Source organism: Vulpes lagopus, chromosome 13, assembly GCF_018345385.1.
Source record: "Vulpes lagopus strain Blue_001 chromosome 13, ASM1834538v1, whole genome shotgun sequence".
In the NCBI taxonomy this organism is placed as follows: domain Eukaryota; kingdom Metazoa; phylum Chordata; class Mammalia; order Carnivora; family Canidae; genus Vulpes; species Vulpes lagopus.
In genome coordinates, this window is record NC_054836.1 from 40,267,917 (window position 1) to 40,278,644 (window position 10,728).

The 10,728-nt window shown below is 39.6% G+C and overlaps 1 pseudogene; it reads right to left on the bottom strand.

The window, feature by feature from the left end:
• Positions 1-441: 441 nt before the first annotated feature.
• On the bottom strand, positions 442-1,218 carry LOC121474573 (annotated as a pseudogene).
• Positions 1,219-10,728: the final 9,510 nt, after the last annotated feature.

A 10,728-nucleotide genomic window follows, 5' to 3' on the forward strand; every position in this document is an offset into this window, starting at 1 on the left:
CTCTGCTCCAAGACTAGCCTACCGCAATGTGGTTTCTGGGGCCTTTCGTCCTATTTGACCCCAGATTTATCTTTCTCCACCATGGCTTGTGTGTCTCTGTAGACTTCATGCTATTGCCTCTCCTAGGATACAACAGAATTATAGGAAACCTCAGCTGAAATTGGAAGAGGTTTTCATACAAAGCTGTTTTCATCCATTAACACCAAGTGATTTTCTTTCTTAAAAATCTGTGATACAGGCAAAGCTGAGGAATATGAGAGGCGTGATCAATACATTTTTTTTCATTATAAAATGATGCATATTCATTATTGAATATTTATAGTATAATGGTAAGCAAAAGAAGGAAATAAAAATCATTCAATAAATGTTTTTCTTTTTGCTCATCTGTATTTTCAGTTTTCCACACCGAATATGTTTTTTTTTTTTTTTTAATGTCTGGTCTTATTTGTTACTCTTAGCAAATCTTTTTTTTTTTTTTTTTTTTTTACTGGACTCAGAAGTAGAAGCTCTGAGAGGACAACCTCTGTCTCTTGGCAATTGGTTCCTGGACTTTTTCCTTGGCCTCCTTCCTTCTCTTGGCCAAAAGTTTAGCATATGTTGCAACCTCTTCCTTATTTTTCTTAGTATGCTGTTTCTTCAGGGCTATACACTGATGTTTAAGCTGGAAGATACATGGAGTAACAAGGTGCTGAATCCTGGGTTCTTTGTTTTAGATTCTTACTTTCCTTGTTTAGGGGCTTTCTCACAACACACTGGCAGACATCATCTTTTTTTGAGAGATTGAAAAGTGTGTGGAATTCGCCAGCTCTTTTGGATTTCAGGCAACAAGGCACAGTAATATCAGTGAGTCCAGGAATATCGTTATTTCCCTTTTTTAACAATGGCCAAGCAGAGGACACTCAGATTGGCACCTACAACGTGGCCCCAAACTAATTTGCGCTTTCTTTTTTTAGTCATCCATAGTCTGTAACAGGAATGCCCCTTACTCAGCAGCCAGTGGACATGGTCATGGGTTAAGACACTCCGCTTCATAAGGAAGTCTTGGTTTTCAATCCCTCTACTGATTTCAACCATATAACCCTCCCATTCTTCACCCAGAGCATCAGCAGCCACTTCTGTGGCCATATGCTTCTCATAAAATGTATGAAGTTTGTGGTCATCGTCCACTTCAGTGAGTTTCTGGTAGCCAGTAGGTGGGAAAGATATTTGCAGTTTCATCCTGAAGCAGCTGACCTCCTCCAAGGTGCCATAAAAAAGAGAGAATATGTATTATTTTTATAATAAGGAAGAAAGTTATTTTCAATTTTAAAAGAGCTTAGAAAGATATACTTTGAAATATTAATAGTTATTTTTTTCTGGATTGTAGGATTAGATTATAAGTATATACAATATTTTTCTTTGGACTTCTCTTTTCTTCCTGTCTTTGTATAATGAGAACTATCTTACTTTTGTAATTGAGAAAAAAAACCACAATAAATGTTAAACTAATTGCACCACTCAGAAAGTGCTTACATTGTCTTCTTTTTCCTTTTTTTTTGTATATTTTTTTTTATTGGAGTTTGATTTGCCAACATATAGTATAACATCCAGTGCTCATCCCATCAAGTGCCCCCCTCAGTCCACGTCACCCAGTCACCCCAACCTCCCGCCCACCTCCCCTTCCACTACTTGTTCATTTCCCAGAGTTAGGTATCTCTTAAGTTCTGTCTCCCTCTCTGATATTTCCCACTCATTTTCTCTCCTTTCCCCTTTAATCCCTTTCACTATTTTTTATATTCCCCGAATGAATGAAACCATATAATGTTTGTCCTTCTCCGATTGACTTACTTCACTCAGCTTCATACCCTCCAGTTCCATCCACTTTGAAGCAAATGGTGGGTATTTGTCGTTTCCAATGGCTGAGTAATATTCCATTGTGTGCATAGACCACATCTTCTTTACCCATTCATCTATCGATGGACACTGAGGCTCCTTCCAGAGTTTCGCTATTGTGGACATTGTAGCTATAAACACTGGGGTGCAGGTGTTTGGCTTTTCACTGTATCTGTATCTTTGGGGTAAATCCCCAGTAGTAAGTGCTTATATTTTGATGTATATTGTTCACACTTTTTTTTCTTAAGTCTAGATTGTTTTTATTTTATTTTTTTAGAGTTTTCTTTAAGATTTTATTTATTTATTTATGAGAGAGAGACAGACAGAGACAGAGAGTGCATGAGCAGAAGAGAGAGGCAGAGAGAGACGGAGAAGTAGATTTTCTTACTGAGGGAACCTGATGTGGGGTTGGATCCCAGGACCCTGGAACATGACCTGAGCTGAAGGCAGATGCTAAACTGACTGAGCCACCAGATGCCCTGAAAGTTTTTTAGAAAGTAGTTACAGTTGTACTGTACTTTAACTTTATTTTTAAACTCACTTTCGCATCTTTTTTCAACCAATTTTTATCATTCAGTAATGACAGTTTTGCCATGACTCTCACATCTTTTTTATTTTTTTTTAAAGATTTTATTTATTTATTCATGAAAGACACACAGAGAGAGAGGCAGAGACACAGGCAGAGGGAGAAGCAGGCTCCAGGCAGGGAGCCCGATGTGGGATTTGATCCCGGGACTCCAGGATCACGCCGGGGCCGAAGGCAGGTGCTAAAGCACTGAGACACCCAGGGATCCCTCTCACATCTTTTTTTTTTTTTAATGTATTTATTTTAGAGAGAGAGAGAGCACAAACAGGAGGGGCAGAGGGAGAGGGAGAGAGAATCTCAAGCCAACCACAGGACTGGGTTAGGTAATAAGGATCATGGAGACCATATGAGGTAAATACACATAAAGCCATGCAGACTAGGATGAGGCAAAGACTTATGCTCTTGTTGTGGATGTCTGCATCCATCATCCAAATTTCAAAATTTATTCTTGGCTTTGATTCTTTTACTCAGGCTCTTTGCTTGAGTTCCTGATCCTATGTGTAGTCTCATTGCTGTGTTTTAAATTGCTGTCTCACTTTTGCTTAAGGCTATCATAGAATTTTTCCAGGTTGTATACTGTGCATTCTAGGGGACATTGGTCATTGTAGTTTGTGATTTGTGCAGTGCAAAGCCTGCACAACCCTTGGCAGTGGTCGTATGCTTGCCAATCACCATTTGTGATCCCACTCTTTTGTTACTTAGGTGAGCTCTTGATTCTCAACAGATTCCGGATTAGCTTTTCACGTAAACCCCAAATACTTTCCCCATTCTTGAAAAGGTTAGTTTTATTAGGAATGTAATGCTGTGGATTTATATTCTGGATGTAAGTTTGAGCAAAACAATTCCTTCAAACTCAAACTATCTAGATTTCCTACAAGTCTCTTTTTTCACTTGGCTTAAGAACCAGCTAGATGCAGAAGCATTAAATATAACTGATCTTAAAATACATTAAAGATAGAAAAATAGATCCAACTGCCTGGTGTGCAATTCAACCATCCCAAATACTAAAACTTTATGTTCATCCATAATATTTTCCTCTTAGAATAAAAACATCTGAGTGTAATGGTAAAGCAACAGGGACTCACCAAAGAGTGAAATTGTCACCTGCCTGCAGGAGAGGAGACATTTAAAAGCATTCTATTCCTTGTAGCCCTTTCTATTATAAAAATTTCATGATAAATCCATTCCCAGCTAGTGTCCAGGGTGATTTAAATATATGGCAGCAGAGTCTCCAGTGGTCAATTGAGAGATAATGAGTTGTAGAGCAACCAAAGTGAACAGAAAATCCCCTTAGTTCAAGCTTTTTGTTCTATCTTTTTCAAGTGATGGCTGCAGTAACTGCAAAGGAAAGGAACAAGTAAAGAGGAAAGAAATGTGGAGAGTCTAACAGGAAGGATGGAGTCTAGGCTTGGTGCTGATATACTCCAAATACACAGAGAGTAGCACGCTAAAAATCCTCTACAATAGGCAGCACGTTCCATGTTGAACGTCCAAATGGAATATTTCTAACATTGTTACAGTGTTTTTCATAAACGAATAAGTATATGTGGCATAAAAAAAAATCTTTGGATATATTTTGGAAAGTGGGTGATCACAGAAGATTCACCTCTAAGATCTGCCTGCCTCCCCGCCCCCGCACACACCCTCACTCACAACTGTTTATTTTAGGGGATCCCTGGGTGGCTCAGCGGTTTAGCTCCTCCTTCCGCCCAGGGCATGATCCTGGAGTCCCAGGATCGAGTCCCACATGGCGCTCCCTGCTTGGAGCCTGCTTCTCCCTCTGCCTGTCTCTGCCCCTCTCTCTGTGTGTGTCTCTCATGAATAAATAAATAAAATCTTAAAAAACAGACAAATAACTGTTCTATTTTATACTCTTAAAAATGTCAAAAGCCTTGAGATTGGAAATCTTCCTTCTCTTAACTCTCAGCCTCCCTTCTCTCTGTGAGACAATCACCGATTATAGTCAGCTTCAGGGAAACTTTCCCTTCGAAATACATTTGCAATGATGGGAAGTTTATTTTTCATTTGTGAAATCTTATCTGTAAGTAACTTTAAGTGCTCATCTTTGCACTTTGTTGGGGTCCTTGGAAATTGGGATCCTCAAGAAATTTTTTTTTCTCAAGAAAAATTAAGTGGAAGTCTGGAAACTTGAACATGAATATTTTATACTAATTTCTAGACCATAAGTTCTATCAAGGTAAAGAAAGTGTCTGATTTTTGAAAAAAAAATATTTCTCTTATCATGTATCCTTGGTGTCCAAAGAACCAGAGGTTCAAAGTGAAAACATATGTAACTTCTTTCAGACTTTGTATTTTCAAAAGAAGAAAGAAAGAAATAGAAGGGAAAGGGTGGGGGAGAATGAAGGAGGGGGGAGGAAGAAGGATAATCCCTTAAGCAGCAGAACACAGCATGTTCTTAATAAGAATCTTTTATATTTACTACATGCTCTGAATGATTTTAAGATTTTTCTCTTTATCATTGTCTTAAAGCAATTTTTTAAAAAAGATTTTATTCATTTACTCATGAAAGACACACAGAGAGAGGCAGAGACAGGCAGAGGGAGAAACAGACTCCCTGTGGGGATCCTAATGCTGGACTCGATCCCAGGATCCAAGGATCATGACCTGAGCTGAAGGCAGATGCTCAACCACTGAGACATCCAGGTGCCCCTGTTTTAAAACAACTTGATGATGACATGCTTTGGTATAGTTTTGAGTTTCTTGAGCTTGGGGTTTGTTGAGCTTCTTTGATTTGTGGGTAATGAAATTTAGAAATATTTCATCTATTCTGTCTTCAGATATTTTTTTCTGCCCCACTCTCTCCTTCGGGGACTCTTCCTGGCCCTGAATGATTTCCAGAGATTGTTTCCTTTAATCCTTCCAGGCACCTCTTTTCCCAGCCTCAGGAGGCTTCCTCACCCACAGTAACTGTTAGAACTTTGCTGAAGACTCAAGGGCAACTACTCTGCAAACCTGTGAAGTCCCTGTGGAGTTTTCTCTTTCCTGGCACTCAGCACTGTGTGCACTAGCTGCCTTGGCCTCACTGTGTTCCCAGATCTCCCCAATGCAGGGCACTTCTGGGTTTTCTCGACCCAATGCCACAGCCTGTACACTCTCCAGGTAGTAGACGGGGGTGATTGCATGGCTCACCTTCTATGTTTTCCCTTTTTCAGGGATCACTATCCTTCACTGTGCTATGTCAATGGCTTAAAACTATATTTTGCTTTTCTGTTTGTTTCAGGCAGAGGGAAATTAGGTTCCCATTACTGTATTGTCGCCAGAAGTATAAGTCTCAGTAAATTTGATAAGTATTCATTGAATAAATAAATTAATTCTGTGTCTGATCAGGATGGGGACCATCTCTTTATAGTTTTCTTCCTATTCCTGTCCAGTGGTGGAGTTCATTAAAATGTTTTCACTGAAACTTGTTCTGTTCCTTGAAAAACTAGATCAGGAGATAACAGTAGCTCCTGAGGACAATATATTGTTACTATTTGACCATTTTGTCTGGATGCCATTCTGTAACGGGTGATCTCTGGCTAAAGTTTTATTTTTCCTATCCTTATGTCCCTGTACTAAAGATGGAAAAATCCTAGAGCCTGATTGGTCCAGCTTTAACCACATGCTCTTCTCTTGACGTGAGAGCATAGTGTGTCCAGCTGAGAGTCCTATCAAAGCATCCTACTGTGACAGGAAGGTAAGGGCCCCAAAAGGAAACAGGGAAGCTCTAGCCAAACAAGGAGATGGATTCTGTGTAGCCACAACAATAAATGTCTCCTCCTTTATGAAGATATTTATTGGATTTTTTTTACTACTGAAATCTTATTGGCTTAGGTACAATGAACTTACAGGTAAATGATTGTTAATACTTTCCATTGAACTTGAAAGCATTTCTAATGATACGATTCTCAGATGATTGCTGCTGTATCCTATTATCAAAAGAACTTACACAAATGGGCCCTGCTACACACATTTGGCTTCTATTCTGAATGTCTAAAAATGCTCTTATACCTAACATATTTTAGCACCAGAGTGGCTATAAGACAGGGCAAGCCCAAAGGCCTCTGGTCTGGGAACCAGGCCAGGTTGGGTCAGGCAGAGAACATGATGTGAGGGTAAGAGGTCATAAGTGGGAAGGTACAGATAAGGTAGTTGGAAGGGTGCCTGGGTGGCTCAGTCAGTTAAGTGCCTTTAGCTCAGTCATGATCCCAGGGTCTGGGATTGAGTCCCGAGTCAAACTCTCTGCTCAGTGGGAGTCTGCTTCTCTCTCTTCCTCTGTCTGCCTCTCCCCCTGCTTGTACTCTCTCTTTCTGTCAGATAAATAAATAAACCTTAAAAAAAGAAAAGAGAAAAGGTAGTTGGAAATATGTGTGTGTCTGTGTGTGTGCATTGTGTGTGTTGGAATACAGAGACTATGATCAAGATCTGGGCTTGGGGTGTGTCTGGGCCCAGATAGGCAGACTGATAAAGCACATTTGGGCAGAAACAGAGCTAAGCATGCAGGTACAATTCAAACTGAGCTTAAAGGAATAAGTGAATAACTTATTCTTTGAGTTCTGTAAGAGGAGGGATCACAACACGATGTCCAGGCACATGAGGAGACATAATGCAGCACTATAACTGCTTGTGACCGTTGAGGTTGGATTATTTGTTTTCCAGTGGCTGGTAAGTAAAGTATTATTGTTCTGTGGGTTCCTTATAGTTATAGCATCAATTTTTTCCAAGTAGCTTAATTGGTCTTCAAGCTTGTTCCTCTAGTGGGATAACTGGCTCTCACAGTACTCTATATTAAATCTCATGAACTACTGATATGGCAAATGTATAGTTTTATGCTAAATCAGATGTCACCTTATTTGGATTCTTGTACAGACATGCAGTAGTATGTGTCAAAGATTTAGAAAGAATAAAAACTTAAAAGTAAGAAAAATGGATGCATTATTTTTGTTCTGTGAAAGTAGAAAAAGTCATAATCTTTTCATTTTTCATTAGTGGAGAACTATAACACTAGGGTTCTGTGTGAGCAGACATTGAGAATACTTAGAGTGGATGGTGTGTTCTTTTTGTAAAGTCTTTTTATTGAAATATAATAATGCATTTATGTGTCTTTTGTTTTTGACTTGTTTTGCTCAAGATTGCGCATTTTAAAAAATTCTTTTAAATTCAGGGATCCCTGGGTGGCTCAGCGGTTTAGCGCTGCCTTTGGCCCAGGGCCTGATCCTGGAGTCCTGGGATCAAGTCCCACATCAAGCTCCCAGCATGGAGCCTGCTTCTCCCTCTGCCTGTGTCTCTGCCTCTCTCTCTCTCTCTCATGAATAAATAAATTATTTTTTAAAAAATATTTTAAATTCATATAGTTTAGGTGTAAGTGTTCAAGTAAATGCTTATACTTTTACATCTTTCCATTCTTATCTCTCTTTCTCACCCATACACGGCAAATACAGTGAATCTTTTTCATTTCAATTTTCAATGCAATGTAGGATGTATATGAAGTAATAGTATAGGTGACACGGGGGCAGCCTGGGTGGCTCGGCAGTTTGGCGTCACCTTCAGTCCAGGGTGTGATCCTGGGGACCTGGGACTGAGTCCCATGTCCGGCTTCCTGCATGGAGCCTGCTTCTCCCTCTGCCTGTGTCTCTGCCTTGCTATCTCTCTCTCTCGCTCTCGCTCTCTCTGTATCTGTCATGAATAAATAAATAAAATCTTTAAAGGTGATATAGGATGTTCAATATGTAAATTGGCAAAGTGTAGACATGCTGGAATTATCCGTACCTCTATTTGTCTCACACTCACAAGTTCTGTGGTTTAGCTTCCACTAGTTCTGAGTCATCAGGAATAGATCACCTTCTACTGTTATTATGGAGGACAGTAACTAGTTTCAAAAAGCTACCAAAGGATCATCAATAGCTATTCCTATGTTAAGCAGATTTTTCCTGAGTTTTAGTTTAATCAATTCACTAGCTTTGCCCTAGAGAAATAGGGATCTTATTACACAATATTTTTTTTTGCTCAATTCCAAAGACATTTCTTCACTCACTAACTACCTCATGGTTCAATAACTTCTAGAAGAACTCTCATTTCTTAAGCTGCTTGATATTCTAAGATTTCACCCATTAAAAAAATATATATGTTTAAAGACTTTCCACCATTCACTTCTTACTCCCACCCAATTTAGGAGCATTATTGAAAATAATAAAAGGAAATTTAAAGGTATTTTGCATAATTGAGTATATGTACTTATGTATATTATAAAGAGTCCTCTGGTGAGAGGGCATCTTCTTTTTTTTTTTTATAAAGATTTTATTTATTTATTCATAGAGACACACAGAGAGAGGGGCAGAGGCACAGGCAGAGGGAGAAGCAGGCTCCATGCAGGGAGCCCGATGTGGGACTGATCCAGGGTCCACAGGATCAAACCCCGGGCTGCAGGAGGTGCTAAACCGCTGCGCCACCGGGGCTGCCTGAGAGGGCATCTTCTAAGGTCTTTTTATTTATAGCTCTATTATTGGTGGGATTATTTGCTGACCACTTCAGAAAGAGAATTCTCCATTCCTCCCTGGAGCAGGAATTATCTTTTTTTTTTTTTTTTAAAGATTTTATTTATTTATTCATGAGAGACACAGAGAAAGAGGCAGAGACACAGGCAGAGGAAGAAGCAGGCATCATGCAGGGAGCTCAACATGGGTCTCCAGGATCACCCTGGACTGAAGGCAGCGCCAAACCGCTGAGCCACCCGGGCTCCCCGAGCAGGAATTATCTTGCTACAAATTGCTATGCTTTGGTATATGATTCTGTTTCAAATTCTTGAAACCAAAATGGTGGTATAATGTAGTTAGCCTTCTCTTTCCATTTCTTTTAAACTTTTTAAATTTTTATTTATTTATGATAGTCACACAGAGAGAGAGAGGCAGAGACACAGGCAGAGGGAGAAGCAGGCTCCATGCACCGGGAGCCCGACACGGGATCCGATCCCGGGTCTCCAGGATCGCGCTCTGGGCCAAAGGCAGGCGCTAAACCACTGCGCCACCCAGGGATCCCTCTCTTTCCATTCTTAAAAGTACTCACAAATATTCATATTAGAAAGAAATGAAACCAGGGCTCTGCACTCTAGAAAGTGCAGTGGTATTATTATTATTATTATTATTATTATTATTATTATTATTATCATCATCATCATCATCATCATCAATGCAGGGACCTGTTAGTATTATTGACCACATATAAACTCCTTACTGGCTTTCTTGGGGAATCAAATGCTGTACTGTTCACAGAAGAAACTTCAATAGAGCAAATGAATGAATTGATATAAAGACCTTTTACGTTATATGTTTTTAAATCTAAATGATGATTCTAAGAAGAGAGAAGTAAATGATATGTATTTTGCTCTATGATTTCAAAAGTTTTCTGTTTTCATGTTTTATGACTATACTCAGGAGTAGAGGCTATTGTGAAGCAGGCTATGTGTTAGTCTAGGTATATTCTTTGAGATCTGTTCTGAGAACAACAATGAAGTTTCATAGCCTGTAGCAGAGCTATACTTAAGTGTACTTTGGATATAGTATCTTACCATTTTAGAACTAAAAATGACCTTAAAAATAATCTAAGATAACCACCCTTCACCCCATACAGATGGGGAAGCTGACACAGAGAACAGTGAAATGACTCTTCACATTGCCCCACCAATAGTTCTGGGGCTTTTCACACTGTCCCCTGCGGAGACTGGCCCATCGTTCTTTAGAGGTTGTCACTGTATTGACCTTTAATTTACATATCCTTGGGAAAGAAATGACTGACATCTGAGGGTCATCTCACTTACCTCAAAGTTTAAAGTTATTCTAACCCCTTCCAACAGTTTCTCTTTCAATATCCATAGCATACATTTGACGGTTCACCCAACTGAAATGTACTGGATGAACCAGATTTAGGCCCTGCCTTCAGGGAGTGCATAGTCAGGAGGAGGAGACAACGACCACAACATCATGTGAAGGGTGTGAGAACAGAGGAAAGTTATATGGAGGGACCCCAACCCAGACTTAAGAGGGGGGTTGAGGAAGATGAGAGGTGAGAAGAGCACCTTGAGGAATGGGGAGAACATGCCATGTCCAAGAATCATGCCTGTGAGTCTACAGGTAAAAGTGTTTTTTGATTTACCATGGAGGAGACCCAAAAGGAAAACAATAAACTCTGGTAGAATTTTGCTTTGAATGGAGAACTTAATCTAAGGTTAAGAAAACCAACAAGCTCAGTAGGGAGACTATTGTGTGGGAAGTCTG